The sequence below is a fragment of the Taudactylus pleione genome, unplaced genomic scaffold (genome assembly GCF_031769625.1).
Source record: "Taudactylus pleione unplaced genomic scaffold, aTauple2 ptg000454l, whole genome shotgun sequence".
Taxonomy (NCBI): Eukaryota; Metazoa; Chordata; class Amphibia; order Anura; family Myobatrachidae; genus Taudactylus; species Taudactylus pleione.
In genome coordinates this window covers 16243090-16263628 of record NW_028284856.1, presented here as the reverse complement: position 1 = coordinate 16263628, position 20539 = coordinate 16243090, and positions in this window count along the sequence as shown.

Here is a 20539-nt window from a genome sequence, read left to right as displayed (position 1 = left end):
GAAGGGTTTCTGCAGTAATCACTGCACGTGGTGGACCTACAAAGTACTGACATCAATAAAATCTTGTTAATCTATTTGACGTCAGTATCCAATCACTTTTGTCTACATAGTGTAGCTATCAGAAAGTACCTCTAATCCTCTGAAGCTAATATAGAAGTTTTAAGTGTGTACTACTTACAAGTAACCAGGGAAATTTTTAAGAGAAGAAAACACAAACATATCTTTTTTGGGGGAATGAATCAGTGTCCCAATCCAACATCCAGTGTCAAAAGACCAAAATAGGAGCAGGGGCAAAAACATTATGACCATCAGTTGTGAATGTGTTTCTTTTCATAAGAGAAAACATTAAACATTCAAAATGACTAGGAATATGTGACTAAATGGACTTTGTACTCACTGGTGGTGTAATAAACTTGGTGGCTGGTGGCCACTCTGTTGCAAGAACGAGGTTTTAATACTGAGAGTTTTAGTTCAATGTACACAGTAGTGTTACCTGTAGTTGATGTACAGGCTTCAAAAATATGGTAACAAGTGACATGCCATACATGTTATACAGTGAGCACAGTGTTGGCTAAGGGTACATGCGACCACAGCGGAGCCGGATCTTCAGTGACCCAGCTTTTCCGGCATTGCACTGCAGTGAATGCTTGGAGATGATGTAATCTCTAAGCGCCACTGAAGCCGGCCAATCAGGCAACATGCGGCATGATTTGGGTTGATGTGCATTCACATTCGGGTCGGTGTAAAAGGGGTATGTATTAGTGAAGTGATCTGCATGACAGTATAGTCTGTAGTTTGTGACAATCTATTATACTTGCCATAGGTTATATAGTGGTAGTGTACCCTTTGGAAGTACAGTAGCACCAAAAATATCCCATGTTTATCACTCACAAAAGTTGTGTTGCTCTGTAGGCTGACATGATTAGGCAGAGGTACTGTACTAGAGACTAGCTGCCAGTAGCACTGAGGTCATGGGTTTGATTCCAACTATGGCCCTAACTGTGTGGAGTTTGTATATTCTCCCTGTGTTTGCGTGGGTTTCCTCTGGGTACTCCGGTTTCCTCCCAACAAAAATGAACCCTAGTGTGTAAGTATGTGTTTGAGCATGTGGTAGGGAATATAGATTGTAAACTCCACTGGGACAGGGACTGATGTGAAAGATTAAATATTCTCTGTAAAAGTGCTACGGAATATGTGTGCTATATAAATAACTGGTAATAAATAATAAATAAATAAGTATGCAACATAAAATTCTTGTTGTACACTTGCTGAACCCTAGGACAATACCATAGTCCAGTGGTTCCCAAACCTTTTTAAATCACGGCACCCTAGAGTATCGGCATTGTTTTCACGGCACCCCTAAGCCAAAAGGTTGTTTTTGAGAAATTCAGAAAAAATGTAGTGAAGTAGTAAAATTAAGTAGATTGTGCTGACCTGTCATCCTTAGGCTCAGTTATGTGGTGGTGGACAGGTTTGCGCTTCTGCTTGTCCACATATTTACATTACATTGACCATAAATAATTTGACTTGGAGCTGGACCAACAACCTGAGGCACCCCTGCAAGTGTCCCAAGGCACCCCAGGGTGCCTAGGCGCACATTTTGGGAACCACTGCCATAGTCTATGGCATAAAGAAACAAACCAGTAATGATTATTATATTGGATTAGATTTATTTCTCCAATTCAAAAATGATAAAATAATTACCTGTACATATAAAATGACTTAGAAAGAGACACATGAGGCAACTGAGCAAACACAGATGCAAAATGTTCTTAGCCCACCGTTATATTTTGAGAAATGCAATTAAAGATTTGTCTTCAACGGATGATACTAAATAATGTAATGGAAGCTATTAACCTATGTGCTCTGTGTGATTACAATAACAAAAATATATTCCTACACGATTATACTGCATCAATTCATCACCAGTTACTGTAATATCAACACTTGTACGTAAGCACTCTGTAAAATTTAAAGGAACCAGGTCAGCTCTAGCCAAGTACAATATTGATTATATCTGCAGATTGCACATTTTATTAGACCTCACAAATTAAGTTCTGGAGTTGTGAGATTGCGTGACCCTGGGCACTGTCTTTTCTGCAATCATTCAAACACTGAACAAATTACACAGTTGCCATAGAGACATCAGCTGCTGGTTCACTAGCATAGTATGTTGCCAATAACATTTAGCAATGCTATCCTTTGGCACAAGTTCAATTATGTGTTATGAATCTCTATGCAATTTTATAGTAAGGTCATAATAGGTGTCACTTGCAGTTAGGAAGCAATTTAAAACCTTTTGTCATATATGATACTGTATATCTCCCAACCATAACTGACTTTTGCGGGGACTGTCCCGTGTGTTGGCAACTTTGTTCTTGAAAAGTGGAAGGTTGAGAGGTATATCCCCATTCACCACAGTTCCTCTGGTGTGCTAGCCAATTCAAATTTGTTTATTTAGGGGGGAGTGGATAAAAGTCAGTAATATCCTTAGAGTGTGACTATGCCCATTGTGATTTAGAGGCACCCATAATGTGGCATGACCATGCTTCTTTTAGGAGGACACTTGGCCACATCTTAATTTAGAAATGTAAATTATTGGTAAGATATTACTGTGCCTATAATTCTTTACCTGCTCTTGTTTATGAGATTTAAACTTATCTATGAAGAGGAAATCTTAACTGTATATTAAGTTAATGGCAACTAGGTCTTGCTAGCATTCTATATAGAAAACCAAATTGATGGATGTGCAATGTTATATTTTTAATGAACAAAAAGGATTGCCAACTTCATCTGCAGAAATCACATAGCGATCTGAAGAACATAGTTATGTCCTGTCTGAAGATGCCATTAACCACTTGCCTGGCGTGGTCGCACGATGCGACCATGCCAGGCTGTGCGCTACTTGACATGGTTGCAAACAATTTGACCAGTCAGAAACACACACTGGACGGCTACCGGAAGATAATCTTCCAGCAGCCGCCAATAGCAGAGGGACCGCCTGGCCTGCTCCCTCCCCCAGTGACTGTCATGCTGTCGATCTCTGAGGAGCAACCACCGAGGAAATGTAAAGTCGCGATGTCTTAATGGTCACATGATCGATATTCCAATATATTGCTTGTCAATTTAAAAAAAGAAAATCAATATAATGTTATTTGTTTAAAAAAAAAATTGTGTTGGATAAGTTTTAAATATATGCTCTTGACCTAATTCAATCATAAAACAAACATCAATTTCTGAGCAGTTTTTGGAAAATATATTAGCCAGTTAAGTGGTTAAGCCAGAATTTGAATGGAAAATGGGTTACTAATTCCCGTACATTACAACTCATAATTTTATTAATTGCTAAAAACTGAAGATTTATTCAAAAGAAAAAGAGATTAGAAATGCTAAGACTTGAATTTCTATTATATATTCACACAGTGACCACTTTATTAGGTGCACCGTTCCAGTACTCCCAAAACAGCCTGAAATCTACGTGGCATGGATTTAAAAAGGGACTGTGTTGTCATTGTGATTATGTACTGAATCCACCACAAATTATTAACATTTCCTATCAATTATTATGTATATCAAATGTGTGTCAGCGTAGTGACCTATACATTAACAAGCCTGTGCTGGTCAATGTGCAGAGGTGATTATTTGTAAAAAGAAGTTCTACTATATCTGATATATTTGAATCCAAACAAAGGCCAGGAAGAAGCAAATAACCACTTACGACCCCTGTAGCCAGATATCTCTGTCTCTGTTTACAAATCCCAACAACCAGGTCTCAGTTAAAGACTCCAACTCCCTTTGAAACATCTGGTCTGCAAAGATATAAAACTTGTGTGAGAGGTCATGAAAAGTAGTGTGTTGTTTCTAGTCAGGAAATAGATAAAACATTATGAGGGGGTAACCTAAAGTAGACATGGAGATGTACCATGGCCCATTAATCCACTTCTACAATGTCTGTGTGAATCTGTGATGTGGCTAAACCCCTTTCTTCAGAAACCTGAGCCAAGGCCAAAGAAATGTGTAAATTAATTTACATCTTCACAGAGAAGCCGGCCAGAGCTTGGGGGGCCTGCCATTGCCCATTTTGAGCATAAAACAGAGTGACAGTCTCAATGCATTGTTCAATCTATAGAGAAGCCTGTTCAAGATGAATAGGTCTACCTTTACCTGTGATCTCATCATGAAAGTACATATTTCATTAATATATGTAAAGAGGTCTACACACTTAGCGATATTTTACATGATTTGCCCGATTCCGACGCATCGTGATGACAAATCGTGTAAAATATGCCCAAATCGTGAGTGCCCACTCATGATCACGATGTGATGCGCGTCCCCACAGGTTGTACATTGCATCTTTAGATCTGCCGTGCTGTAGGGCAGATCTGACAATCTCAGGCACAATGCACTGGAATAGTTAGGAGGCACGATAGATCGTTTGTCACATTGGACAGATTTTAACACCAAATCGTGCCCACAACTGCCAGGGGGCTGCTAGGGAGAGTTCAAGGGGAGATCGGACACAATGTCGGATCGTGAGCACAACGCCAAGTGTGTAGGCACCTTAAGTGATCTATATTAATCCCTTTCATTTAAGAGAAAACACTATTTGCATAATATAATTGTATGTCTATTTGTGTAACTATTAAGCATTGTGCATTATCTTTTTCAAATTAAACTTTCCTTTAATTATCTTGTTCTTTGCTGTTCTTACCAGATCCATAAACCTGTGGATTTGGTCAGGTATATGCTACATATACAGTATGTGTTGCAGATTATTGATGAATAATAAATAGAGATGTGCGCCAAATATCCTCTTGCATTTCCACAGTAGCATCCTCAATTTATATGTCAGCATGCTGGCTTGTGCTGCTCATCCCTACATTTGCAGAAGATACAGAAATGGTGGAAGGAGGCCTCTATATGGGTACAGTATCAGAAAGGTCAGACTCACACATAACACTCGTGAACACACTTAGACTCTCCTCATGGATTTGTGATATTCCTGAACACACAGTTTGTTCTACTGCCTTAGTGGTATTTATTTCTTGACACCTCTTCTAGACTCTGAGTTCGAAGGGCTTACATCGTTTCGAGAGGCAGAAGATGTCTCACTGACAGTTGCAGCACTACCAGTCATAAATAAAGGCCAAGGCTGGAGCCTTTCCTTGCCACTTCATGTGGTTAATGGAATGCTGGCAATTTTATGTTTTTCTGCATCAAACTTTCCCTTTATTAGAGATGTTTTTTTCTTTACTACTGTATATAGTTTTTGGGATTTTAGATGCCCTGACTTAAACCCTCTATGCATTGGGTCATCGGCTTTAGTAGATGGCGTTGAAAGACTAGTATCATCATGACTAGTGGCAGCAGCATCACTAGTATGTGATTCCTGCTCTTCTCTCAACGTATCGTTATCCATATTGATGAACACGAAGTAGTACAAATAATAGAACAATATATTGTTTTTTTGCAATTTTTTTTTTTGAATGACCACTCACACTGCGGGGTATGACAGCGCTTATATGTATGTGAAAAACAACAAGTGGGGTACAGCACACACAACAGTTTGTACACATTTGTTTTAATTTTTTTTACTTTGTATTAACTTTTTTTTTTTAACTTTGTTCGCAAATGACACTGTGGAGTCACACTGCTTATGTGAACACAGTGGTGTACGGCCTGCAGAGTCCCAGTACTTGTATGTTATGGATACACAGGTGGGTACGGCCAGCGGGGTAACAGTACTTGTATGTCAGGGATACACAGGTGGGTACGGCCACAGTATGCAATGGCTACACAGTGGTGTTAAGCACCACAAAAAAATGATTTTTTTTTAAAACTTTGTTTGCAAAGGACACTGCAGAGTCACACCGCTTATGTGTGTTAAGGATACACAGGGTGGTACGGCCTGCAGAGTCACAGTACCTGTAAGTTATGGATACACAGGGGGGTACAGCCTGCAAAGTCACAGTACTTGTATGTTATAGATACACAGGGGGGTACAACATGCTATGGATACAGAGGGGGGTATGGCTTGTGGAGTCACTGTACTTGTATGTTATGGATGCACAGTGGGAACAGACAGATTTTTTTTTTTTTTACTTTTTTAAAACTTTTTTTAACATTTTTTTTAACACTGGAGCAGATGGACACTGGACAGGTGTGTCAGCAGCACTGGAACCTGGCAGCACTGGAGCGTCAGCAGCACTGGGGCAGATGGACACCAGACAGGTGTGTCAGCAGCACTGGAACCTGGCAGCACTGGAGCGGATAGACACAGCACTGAGCACTGAGCACTGGAGTGGATGGACACAGCACAGAACTGAGCACTGGAGTGGATGGACACAGCACTGAGCAGCCACTGGAGCGGAGGAGCACAGGATGGACACAGGAGCAGGAGCAGCCTGGAGTCGATTGACACAGGAGAAGGCAGCACAGTCTAGAGCGCACAGCCGAGAGCGCACAGCAGCTTGTAACAGCAGACTGTAACTGGTGCCAGAATCACCACCGCGGGGTCTTATATAGGTATCCAAAACCCTGTGAGAATCCGACACTGGCTGATGACATTTTGCCTTCACATCAAGTCTGGAATTGGCAGGGGAGATCCGAGCTGCGGGTTTGGATCCTTTTGAATCGGATAATTTTGGGCGGGCTCAGATCTCTGAAATCCGGGCTCTAATAATAATACTTGGGTTGTACCTTGTGAATGCTTAGGGAGAATTGATGAGCTCCTAGTGCAGAGGTTCCCAAACGCGGTCCTCAAGGCTCCCCAACAGTTCAGGTTTTAGAGATATCCATGGTATGGCACAAGTGGATAAATCAAATTGACTGAGGTACTAATTAAGTCACCTGTGCTTAACCATGGATAACACTAAAACCTGAACTGTTGGGGAGAACCGCGTATGGGAACCTCTGTCCTAGTGGAATGTCATATTCCTGAAATGTCCCTTATTGCTGGCAGATTTGGAATTTTAATAGTGGGATTGATACTGTGAGAGTGTATTCATTACTATAATAGATTAGGAGGGTGTTTTGAGTAACTATTAAACTCATGTAAAGGCTAACTTGACAAATGTCACTGACAGCAGTTACAGATTTTAGAATCTGGGAACAGGCTGGTCATGACAGACTGTTTACATTCCATACAGATTCTGGCCAATATAGACATATCATCACACAGTGCTGCAGATTTAATGACTGCAAATTTCCCATTCAACTACACCCTAAATATACTATATTAGATTGAAATCTGGTGATTGTGTTTAGAATCATTTTAAGATTAAGTTTTTTGTCTTGCTCATTATCTGCTGAAAGTAGTGTCACAAAGCAGCGGCAACCTGTACTGCAGGTTAAGGATATCCACATTTGCTGAGAGATCTATTCAGCATGCATGTGTCTGTGTTGCTGGATTACCTTCGAGGCTGATTATGCACCTGTGAGGTCTGCAGATTCTTGATTACAGCAGAGTTTGTAGTCTAGTTGGTAGTGCTGGACCTGAACTGCAGTGGAAGTGTTGTTTTCAGTACTTAGTGCTTGCCATTCTCTCTGCAGATCCACAGTGTGTTCCATGACAGAAGGCCTGATTCAGACCCGCTTCCGAGCGCACAGTGCTCGCAAGTGGGTCGATGGTCCCCCACTGCGCATGCACACGCCGGAGCTGGCTCCGGCGTGCGCATGCGCGAGCCCCGGAGTGGGAGAGAAATTCTCTTGCTCCGGGTCTCACTACAAAAGGGGCGGCTGTCGATGTTGATCGACAGCTCGCCCCGTTTTGTAGGCGGGGTGGGGGATGGCTACACAAATGGAGGCGTTCCCGAAGAAATGCCTGCCCTTTTGTGGGCGGCCCTACTGATATCACTCGTGATGTCAGTAAGGTGGACTTCCTGCTCTATTAGAGCAGGAAGTCCACTGGGGCTTGTGGCCATGAGACCCTACCACAAGGGTCTCATCGCAAGCCTGATGGTCGCAATGGTCTTCACCATCGCGACCATCACTTGGCCGCTCGCATAAGCTGTGGGTGATATGCGAGCGGCCAGGAGGCTGTCTTTAAAGAAAAAAAGGGATGCCCTGATTCAGAGCGAGCGCTCTCAAAGAGCGTCCGGCTCTGAATCAGGCCCAGAGTTCCCTCCAGAATCAGAGATGGGCGCAGCCATGACAGTCAGGATCAGGTGATTAGCCAAAAGCCAACCAGAAGCCAGTTGTGGAATCACATAATACTCTCAGGCAATCCCTGGACAGCCTGGGGTATATAGGGAGCTTCCTGAACACTACCAAGCTGCCACTGCTTTGTTGTATCTGGCTGCAAGCTGCTAGAGTATTATCTCCAGTTCCACCAGCATTGTGACTTCCAGAACAGTTTCCATCACCAGCGCTCCTGGCTCCACCTGTTTTGGTTCAATCTCTGTGTTCAGCATTGCGGTTCAATACCAGTGTCCAGCATTTTGGTTCAGTTCAGTTCAACTCTGATGTTCAGTTCAATCCCAGTGTCCAGTACCAGACTTTTACCATGCCACTCTACTCCTCTCGACTGCATGAGAAAAAGTTATATCAAACCCCCCAGCTTCTGCCCAGACCTCAATGACTAAATTCCAGCCAGGACCCTCAGTCCGGATCCACAGCCAAACACGTCCGTGACAAGAAAATGTGTAGACTATGGCCACAAACGAGCAACAATATACAGAGAGACTGCAGCATTCAAATGATGCTCAATTGATATTAAAGGACTCAATGTGTGCTAATAGAGCATTAACTACACCAATATACTACCAACAACTTGAGTCACTGTCATAAGTTCCAGAAGCTGATGAAGGTGCACAAAAGCTGGTGTTATAATCACAGCGTGTGCAAATCCTAAATACAGATTCCAGAAGCTGGTGAAGGTGCATAAAAGCTGGTGTTCTAATCACAGTGTGTGCAAATCCTAAATACAGATTCCAGAAGCTGATGAAGGTGCATAAAAGATTTAATATACAGAGTACAGGTTACAGCAGATTATGCAGAGCCCTTGAATGCTGGAGAGCATACAAATAGTACAACCAATGGAATGCAGGTAGACAAATCAAAAAACTATACTGACCTGACTCAGCAGTGGGAAGGCAGATAAACAAAAGCCCCAGCATACAGAATACTTTACAGACAGGCTGCAGACAAATGGGTTCCAGAGCTCACGGAGAGAGCAACAGGAGACACAGGCATATGAAACTACCCAGGAACATAACAGATGATACTCACTGGGAGTTCACAGTCACTAGGAAAATGCAGGTTTGCAGAAAACACTTGGAAAATGCCTTTGAAATGTTCAGGTATGATAAATGGTGTGTAACACAGCAGAGCACTGGTAACAGACTTGAAGTACCTGACATAAAGATTCAGTACAAGGAGTCCAAATGCAGTGAGTCCAAGACAGGTAGAAACATCAGTGACCAGCAACTAACTCAGTAGGAGAGAGGAGATTAATACCTGCACCACAGTTGCAGTTAATCGGGCAGAATTAACTCCTTACAGGTAAAACTGATCATTCCAGGCAGAGTGGTGTCTGGACAACAGCCCCCGATGTTGAACCACGGAACTGCAATGCACAAGATGAGTACATGGTGTTTAAGACAGAGTCCGTACAGCTGGATGGATGCATCTCTGAGACAGAGATTCAGTAGAAGGAGTCCAAATGCAGTGAATACAAGACAGGCAGGAGCAGACGCAGAAACAGCAGTGACAAACATAGTTTTGGTGGGAATGGGGATTTGGCTGGTGTGTAAAATGGGAATTTGGTTTGGTAGGAAAAAGACCTCCACACACTATTAGGGGCTTCAGTGACCACAAGCCTAATGCCTGAAGTACGAGGGGGCACAGGCTTCATGACCTGGGCCTAATGCCTAGATCCACTAGTGGGAGCACAGGCCTAATGCCCTCCTATCTGGTCCTCAGGCCTGATGTTTGACTATGCCCTCAGGCCTAGTGCCCAACACCCTTGTGGTCTAGGGTTATTTTATACACTGGTAACAGTGACCCAAGGCTGCCTATCAGTTCTGGATGGAGAGGCTACAGTGGGAAGCTTCATATAGCTTATTTGATTCCCATCACTGCAGGCCTCTCCGATCCTCAGCTTCAGCCTTGACTCTAGCCGACTGCCGCCATCCTCAACTCTCAGCCACCACTTCTGGCTCTTCACTTGTTGCACACGCAGTCTTTTGCCTTGAGCCCAATGTCTTCTGGTCTCTTCCATGGCTGCCAGAGCTTTTCTTTGGAGGTCCTTCTTCTTCTTTCTCTGCTGTAGAACTGGAGTCTCTACTCCCATGGCATCTGATTTACTGTGAGAGAGCAGAGCTATGAAGAAGCAAGTCGTGATTGACTCCTTGCGGAAGCTTCTTATTGCTTGCCCTGCAATGCAATTGGTTTAGGATTGGTGCCAAATTTAAAACAGCATGAGGCCATTGGTGGAGCTTGAATCTCACCAGATTCATCATCCACCATGTTGGAAAATCCAGGAATCCGATCCTGCACATCTCTAGTAAGGGATGGGTATGGGATGCCAGCGCACAGGATCCCAGTGGTCAAAATCCTGACACAGGGTTAGGATATCGACACCTGTTGGTAGGTATCCTAACCCTCTCCCTCATCCTAACCCTCCCCCCTAGTGCCTAACCCTAACCCTTAACCCTCCCCCCAACCCCACTACTTACCTTCGGGATGCCAGCGGTCATAATGCCAGCACCGGGATTCTGACAGGTGTAGGGATTCCAGTGCCAGTATTCTAAGCACCGGAATCCCCTGTGTCGTAATACTGAATGTATCCCCTCTACTAAATAATAAGTGTATAATAACATTAATACACACTTCTTTCATTTCTCATATGGTAAACCATACACAACTGTTTTAATAATGGACCTTCTATTAGGATACTGTGAAAAAGCTGATGCTATAATTGTAACCCTGGATATTAGTACAGGACAAGAAAAGAACGTATGTATTATTGAGTTGCCTAGAAGTACTGTATAAATAATTACAGCAAACTCGATTTTAACATTCCTAGGTGATATTTTTACTTTAACCTAAGTCATGAAGGGAGGATACAGTACATTCACCCAGGGCTGCCATCAGAAATTGTGGGGCCCAGTACATACAAAACAAGCAGGACCGGGCAGAGCAGGGTGGCATGGCCTTGGGGAGGGGGTGGGGAGTGGACTCTGGCAGGGGCAGGGAGTTGGGACTTCACACCACATGTGCGGAGATAGACAGGCAAGGCAGAGCAGCAGAGAGGGAGGAGGGGGTGGGACTAGGAATGTGGGGGGGTGAGGGGACTTAACTGATCCCCTCCCCTGTAGGGGAGAAGGAAGAACAGGTGGTCGGGCAGAGACACAGATTCGGGCAATGCTGAAGCCTTTGCTCTGCCCTCATATGAGAAGGGGGCCTGCAGCTAGTCACAGTGACTCAAAATGACAGGGGGTCTGCAGCGCGCAGCTGATTGTAACAAAAAACTGCTTTGTACTCACAGGCAGACATCTGCCTGTAACAGTTCACAGGCGGGATCATTTTCACTCTGCGGGGCTCCCTCTGAGCCCAGGCCCGGTACATTAGTGCCGGCTGTACCCCCCTGATGGTGGCTCTGCATTCATCTTATGATCACAACAAAACAACATGAGGAATGAGCTGTTAAAATTTGGGAATCTGCAAGAATTATGTTATTACTTCCGTGGTAGTACAGTCTTTTGGTAAGGTCCTGCTTGCATGAGGTATGAGGCTCCTGAGAAGAGAGGACCACATGCAGTAATTAAGGTCCTAGAAAGCCGGACTCCATCATGGACAGAGAAAACCCTGACTTTAGGGTAACAATTTGTTCTATATTATTACAGGTAATATACAATTTTGTAACTATTAAAAAGTTATCTAAAAACTGTACAAAAGTGTCCTCATACACCTTTGCTCTAAGCATGTCAAATAGCCTTTCTTAGTCCACCAGTGTCCTTGTGACTTGACAAGAGTCCTTTCTACTCAAAAATGTGCATCTTATTCGCACAGCTAAATTGACAAGAAGTGAGAAACTAGATTTCTAGTGCACACTGACCACTGGGGCTTGTGGTACTTGTACACCTGTGTGCAACTATGGCTCGTATTCAATTAGAGGTGAAAAGTTGGAAAGGTTTCGCTTGTCTGACTTTCTGCCTCCTTTGTCTGTTTCAGAGGTAAAAACTTTTCATGCGCGTCCCCGCTTTTCACCCTACTCAATTCCAAACCACGCGAAAACGGAAAGCGGCGAATGCGGAACAGACGGAAAGTACTGTCAGAAGTGGGGAAATCAGTCTGTACCCCAAAAAATATGCACTAACATAGGGAATCAATGTACATGTGTACTAATACCCCTAATAAAAGTGTTTGGGGTACTTAAGTCGTTTAAATTGCTTCTTATTAGTGTCTATGCAAAAGTGGTGAAGAATACCATAATGCAATATGTTTTGGTGAAAATAAGTAGTCCTGTCAAATTTGGGGTACTTGAAAATGGGTGCAAACATATTTTAATGTTTTTTGGCTGACACCCAAGAAGTGTATTTCGCTAGTTTTTATGCTTGACCCCCACTTTTAACTTTTTTGCCCCAAAAATGAAAGTACTTTTTGGAGGTGTTCTTTGTTTTTTTTGCCCGATTTGTCCTTTGAGGGGCTGTACCAAGGTTTCTGGGTCATTTCCCCACCTTTGCACCCCAAAATATTACATTGTACTGAGTTTCCGCTTAGGCGAATTCTGTCTGGAATTGAATTTGGAGATAAGTACTGACCAGGCGAAAAGTGGCAATACGCATAACTTTTTTGCCGATTACGGCTTTTCACCTCTAAGTGAATACGGCCCTATGCCGAAAAACTGTGTAAAAAAGGTTCTAATCTGAGTGGCCACAGCTATTCTTCCCACCATGTTCCATTGTGCTAAACCTGCATCTGTACAATGTACATAGGTTGTACCAATTACTAGTGTCTCTGGTACAGTGTGAGCGGCTTTGTATGTAGCTATGATGCAACTAAGAAGCAATATTTAGGGAAAAAGAACACTGTGCTACCTGTATTAGAACGTCTCAGTCACACCAAGTATCTTGTGGCTTATGTGTCCTAAAGATAGTAGGTGTATGAGGACAGATCTCATGTCTCTGATGAAATCTTCTAGATCAATATATAATCTTGTTAATTGTTGTATAAATAAAGATTTGGATCTTAAGAAAAGATACCTAGCACCTACAGACTGGAAGGCAAGACTCACTGTGGGCTCAAATCAATTCCGAGTTCTGCATTGGCACATTGCAACCGCCAACATTGCAAATATTTACTTAGCACCCCATAAAGGTGCACAAACCTACTGTGTGCTGGGCCATATGTCACAGTCACCACCGGAGACCCCATATGGTGACTGTTGCATATGGTCCAGCATAGGTGGCTTGGAGCTCGAATCGGATGAGGTTCAGGGACTGACTTTGGGAGATTACATCTATGTCATGCTCCTAAAGAACTGTCTGTTGCCAGCTCTTTATACCAGCTGGTAATTGTTACCTTTCAGCTACTTGGGGATACCCATGTTACAGAATGTCCATTGTTTTGTGGCATTGTACTTGTATTGAATTACACTATATTTGCTCTCTCCTTTATTTTGGTTACATAAATATGTACTTACCTGAGGGAATCTGGAAGGGAAACTAAATGTGGTGAAATGTTATATTATTTTTTCTAATTAGCGCTGATATAGTGCTATCTATTTTTTATTTTTTAAATTAATAGCTGGGAAGGATAAATAGATGTAATTTTGAAACTCAATTGTTAGTAAATAAAAAGTTACAGAAAATGTAATATCTACATTGAAAGTATTTTTGTATTGAAAGCTTCATTATTTGTTACAATAAATGTACTACAATTGTATGCAATTTTTTTTTTTTGAAGAGCTGGATAATATGAATGCCATTTCTGAGCCAATGATTACAGAGTTAGATCTAGACTTAAGAATTGATCTCTCTAAAACTGTCTAAAAACAATAATTTATGGATGGATGCTGCAGTGTATGTGCCCACAAAGCTAATTTATGTACACAACAGAGAAAGTGTCAATGCAACTAGATAGATACCAAATAGATTTATCTGGCTTGGGATTTAGAAGACCACCGCCTCTGTTGTAGACCCATCTCAATTAAATATGAGATAATTAACCAACTCCTAAAAATTGTTGCTAGCATGAGGCAGAGACGAGACTTCTGTTGTCATACGTACAGACAGTGATGGGTGACAGTTTTTAGAAGTGGAGATGTTACTCATAGTAACCAATCAGATTCTAGTTACTATCTTCTAGAAGGTGCTAGTTAAATATTAAGTAGAATCTGATTGGTTGCTATGGGTAACATCTCCACTTCTAAAAACTCTCAATTTAGTAAATATACCCCTAAGAGGGCATTGTGAGTGATCCCCAGATTTATTGATGAGTCATTGGGCCTGATCCAGAGCTGGCATGCAATGCTGATGTACATAGAGTTGAGCAATTTTTTTGCTACTGCACATGCGCAAAAATTTCTAAAAACGCCTATGGTGCATGTTTTTTTTGTGTACGCCCAAAGGTTCTGTTGTGATTGAGATGCATAGTATCGGAGAAGTCTTGGAAAATTGCCTGGCATTCATGGGGGTGCCTAAACAGACACATGGAGATGGTCCTTCTAATGGGTGTGTTATGGGAGTGTTGCGGGTTTGTCACTGAAGCGTTTGGACGCCATACTCAGATGGTAAATCTTCACCTATTATAGGGCTGGTGCAAATTTTGATGGTTGGAGGGTATGCTGATCCTTATAGTGCCATATTGGAGGAATCTGGGGTGTCTCCAGGTGAGTTGGCTCTAAATTGGGAAATAGACAATGTAGACAAAAGTGTTTGGACAATGACAGCAAATAGATATGAGATTTTATTGATGTCAGTCCTTTGTATGTGATATAGTGATTCCCGCAGACACACTTCTAGGCAAACTGTCCACAAATTCCTGGACAACAGCAGGTGGTATGTTTTCACCATTCTGCCTTAAGTACAGTGACCAACTGTGACACTGAAGAATTCCAGTCATCCTAGAATGCACCCAATGCTTAGTCCCGGAAAGTTCTCAGAAGGGTAAAGATCTGGAATCTGAGCTGGCCAGTCCATTCGGGCTACCACATTTTCTGTATACCAGTCAAGTGTTGCCCTGGATACATGACAGGTGGCATTGTCATCCTGATAAAAACATTTGTTGTTTCCGAAGAACTGCCACAATGTAGGGAGCACAGAACATCTCTATACTTCTCAGGGTTAATGTGACTAAGCATTACAACTAATGGACTCATGCCAACCCAGCTGAAACAGGGGGTGTCCAATCAATTTTGCCTAGATAGTGTACATAAATTTATGACCCAAAGTGGTGCTATAATTAGGTAGTGTAGGACCACCAGTGTAGAGAAGCCTTGCTGTGGCTGGTAGCTTACCATATGTTTGCAAATGTATGTAACTGAGATCTGTGTATTACTATTACCATGTAGGATGTATGTCTCTTTTGCTGATTCATTATGGTCTGCTGGGGGAATTTGTTTGTTTTTTCCTCTTGATAATGCTGATCTTAATAGACCCTTTATCCTCCACAGCGCACATACTGTACAGCGGTCAGCCATCAGTTAATGCATTTTATGGCCAGAGAATGATGGCAACAACAAGACCTATGTGTTTCCACAACCACTCTAACTTTATTCTGAGTAAAGTCACTACTTTTATTGGACTCTGATTTACATACAGACAAAGAAATCCAGTCTGCACATGTGCAACTAATTTTCGTATCTACCTAATTAAAATATATATATGAATATATTTAGCATAGTCAGTGGATGGCAGTATTGCCTAACTTATCAATAAATGAATATTAGTTCTACTATCTATATCTATAAATCTATATGACATCTCTCAAGGGATTTATTAGCTATGGCTCATCTTAGAGACAATACATCGTTGGTATAAGGCAGTCTCTTGACAACATACACCATTGTTCTCATTAGGACCATATAATCTTTATCTTTCCTGTCATATAACTCAGACTTGAACACAAAGGGTGGAATTCAATTCTATCCAGACCCTATCGCGCCTGACGGAGCTATTCTATTCTTACTCCTGTCGGGAGCGATCAGCTGCCAGCGCTACATTTCAGCTCGCAGCCCCTGGGGGATGAGAGCTGAAATGTGCGAAAAGTGACATGTTTGGGCGCCCAAACATCACTTTTCGCGATCGCGCCCAGCACTTTGGTTGGGTTTAGCTGCTTTACGCGGCTAGAATTGACCTCTATGGGCGCGATCAGCGTGAAATTCTGGCACAATTGTATAGCGGCCCGCGATCTCCTGTCACTTTAGACGGGAGATGCGGGCCGCGAAATCAGTTGAATTCCGCCCAATGGATGAATACACTCTACTATAGTCTAAATTGGCTAACATAAGTTATTTCTATATGAATACATTCTTAAGAGCTAGAATAGATAGATAAGGAATGAGGCCCTTCTCAGGCAAAAATGTCTCACACAGAATAACATTTCTTCTTAGCATTTGAACACAAAATGGAGTCATGCTTCTACGTGATTCTTCACTTTAACAATTCCCTTCTCTTTGTTTAAATCTACACCCTAATTGCTTCCTTTTCCTTATCATTGGTTCCTAAGAAGACACTACTTCACATATCTGCACTATAAGAGTCACAATACATGGACTTCTGTAAATTCATTCACATCTTCATACAGCAATCAATGCTCAACCTCACTTTAAAATAATAAACACAAGTTTCATCAACTAGCTGGCATGCAAAGCATTTTCATTACCTTGCATTCCCTCTACCCGGGGAAACCTTCCTTATCCCTATATATGTATATATAAAAAACATCATATATAAAGATAGAGTATAAAAAGCATGAATCATAATGAAGCAAAATATGTTTCAAAGTTCGTGATAAAAGTCCAATACTGATTAATTGCAATCAAGACATGAACCAATTCCCTCTGGTTGTCTTGTGTGGCACTTTGCACAGTAGTAAGTCTTTGTCGTACAATGGGGTAGTAAGATCCAAAGCCAATCCAATTATCGCAGGTTCTTTATGAGTCTTCTTTTTATCTTTAAAAGAACAACATTTCAGTGTAAGTATTTTCTTAATCAGCCAAATTAAAACTTTTATTATCACATAAATGGCTAACAGCAATAACAGTCCTTTCCCAATTAACTGTAATATTCCCATAAACTAGCCACCTATGCCTTTAAGCCAGTTCGCTGGATTCAGCCATGAAAACCATCCAGAAAACCATCCATCTTCATGATGATCTTTGGCAAATTGATTCTTTAACTGATTTAACTTATATAAGTGGTCTTCAATGGCCTCATCCACTTCATATGTATCATTAATATAATTACAACAGGCGGCTTTTACAATCATACAATTGAGAAATGTTATCTAACAATTTGGCTAAATCTATAACAAGTGAAAATACTTTTTTCTTATGAAACACCTATTGACCCACGATATATCTATTAGGTTCCTTGGGACTGCTGTCCTCCTCGGTTGTAGCTTCTGTATATTATTAGGTGATAGAATCTGTATAAAAAGTTACACTGTAGGTATTAACTGGCCTAAAGTACAGTTACTATACCCACCATATAGAAGCCACTTATATATCTTTCATTTTTATAGATACTTCTTACATCCCGGTAACATGTATGGAATATTATGCACTGCTGCTTGAAAGTTTATCAATGCATTTTTCCCTACTTGTGGGTCTGGGGTTATACCTGTTTGGTCTTGGGATTCTTCATATTTGTGAGTTACATTTAGCCAATTCCACCATTCCTGGGCTGTCTCTGATATCTGTATTCACATCCCAGTTAGTGATGAAATTCCTACTACCATCATTATTATAATCACAACTAAAAACTTTATAGCCTTAGGTCTGAGTAAAGTTTACCTTAGTATGGGCACAATTTACTTGTCCCAGTCATAAGTGGGTTGCTTTTAAACTTACAGTCTCTTCATCTATATTACCATTGCTCCACCCTGTGATTATGTAAGTCTTTTAGTTATGGGTGTTTCAAAACAAAAGTCTGGCTCTTGTGCCATAGCAATCATCATAAGAGGCACAGACTTCTGAGCAAATGCCTTACTGAACTCTTCTTCTTTTCCAAAATCAAGGGCTAATAATTCAGTTATATTAAGAGTGACTCCTACCCAATTCATGGATGTTGCTGCTATTATTGGTGAATGTGTGCAAATCCAAAATTTCTTTAGTCCTAGAATTTTGGGCTGCTTTGTAATGTGACTGTACAAATTAATTTGCCCAAGATTCAGTAAGCTCCCTCTTAGCTCTACTGTCAGTATTTATCTCATGTGTACAATTTTGACACCCATCATATCTCATAGGATTAATTATCAGTGACCAAATAAAAGTCACAATAACCACCATTAGCATAACAAAACACATTATGCATCCCCAAAGGCCTTTGTCAGACTTTGTGCCTATGAGGTTATATCTGTACATAGTATTAAATGATTACAGGATAATACTTTGTAACTGTCTTGCAATGGGAAGATCCACGTATCCTTGCCAGACAATTTTACTAAGGTCAATCAAATCATGGGTGTAATCTTTTCCTCAGTTTTCCTTATGACCACCCAGTCTCCAGGCTCCAGATTACAGTTTTTTTTCTAAGAATTTGGGATCTGGAATAGAGGCAGACACCTCGTGGTATATTTTGGTTAGTTCTTATTGCAAGTGAATGACATACTGTGTGAAATCTGCAAGTTCATGCTGTAATTACTGAGGAAAATAACATTCTGTTCTAACTAGAATAGAACTATGTCTGACTGAAAATCCCTAGGTCTGACAGTATACATCCTCTCCATTATGATATGTATACCTATGTCACTTTAAATTTACTTCTGGTATCCCAAATCTGCATACAACTTCTTGTAACAGTTCCTTTATAATTGTGTTAGCATTTGCTGTCCTACAAGGCCATGGTCAATTTGAAAACAGGTTCGTACATGCCAGAACATGTGCATACCCAGAACACTTAAGTAACTGGATGAAATCAATCTACAGTATAATCTCTGGAAAGGATAACATGTCTGTGGGGTACCTTCTTACTTGTACCTTGACCACCTTTCCTGGTTTGTGCAAATCACTGTTTACACACCCTGCAACATAGACCTGCATGGCCTGACTGAAGCCTGGGGCTATCCAGTGCTTCTTGGCTATTCTCACCATAGTGTCTCTAGACTGGTGAGTGCTTCCATTAAGTATTTGGGCTAAGAGTGGGAACAGTGCACGTGGCAGACAGAGATGGTGCTCAACCATCCATCCATCACCCTGAAGTCATGCACCTAGTCTTTTCCAAGTTTCTACTTTTGTCCGTGGAGCCTGAGCCTGCAACTTTCGAAGAAGGTCCAGGTCCAGTGTCTCTGGTCTTATGGCCACCAGTTCTAAATCATCAGGTAGGGGTTTTACTGCGGCCTACTTGGCGGCTTGGTACTAAGGCATTCCCTTTTACCTCTGGAGTAATTTCTCTGGTGTGTGCTTCGACCTTATTTAAAACTAAATTTTTATGCAATTGAAAAGCAGCAAACAAAAATCCAATACAATATGTATAATCTGTATGCAACTCACCCTTTACATAATAACATGACCTATCAAAAAAGGTTGCATAGATTCAAAACAATCATGGTAATGAGTGAAAAAAATTAAAAAGTAAAGTTGTTTTATTTTCATGTCCCATAGCTATCTCCTGCACAATCATCTGCATCATTATTTTTCCCCTCTTTTTGGACACGGCTGTAATAGAATAGCTGTATTCAAACCTATACATCCTTTGATAGTGATATTAAATTAATGTTACTCCATACTTGGTGAATCTGGCAGCTAAGTGGTGTCTATATTATTTTTGTTGTCCGTGTGTATAACATAGACAGACTAAGGAGTAAATTTAGAACAATAAATTACTGTTAAATACTGTTAAAAAATCTTATCTCTTTGGGCTCTACTAACTCAAACCCTTAATCTTTATATCTGTAGAGTATTAAGTCATAGTAGACCTGTACTGATTAACCTTTCTTCTGCCTATGTTCTATATGTGCAGGAACATTTTATTCTACTGATACCGCTGCAGCAAGTTACATCTCAGTGTACATCTTTCAGCTGCTTCCAAAAACCCCAAAAACATTAACTGATAAGGTATTGTCAGGGAGTACATTGGAATCTGAATTTCATTCCTATTTCACAAAACCTATGTTAGCTAATTACTAGTCAGTTTGTATAACTGTACAGCACTATGGACTCTATTTACTACAATCCGTATTTGTAATGCATTGTAGTGTGATATTATTGACTGAATTCACATTGCGAATTCAGGCAATATTACAGGGATTTACTACAAATCCCTTGCAGGGACAGAGCTTGCGAGAAAGCTCTGTCCCTGCGAATCCCCTCTGCACTCTAGTCACGATATTTTCGCAAAAAAATACCATGACTAGTGCCCCGCGCATGCGCCGA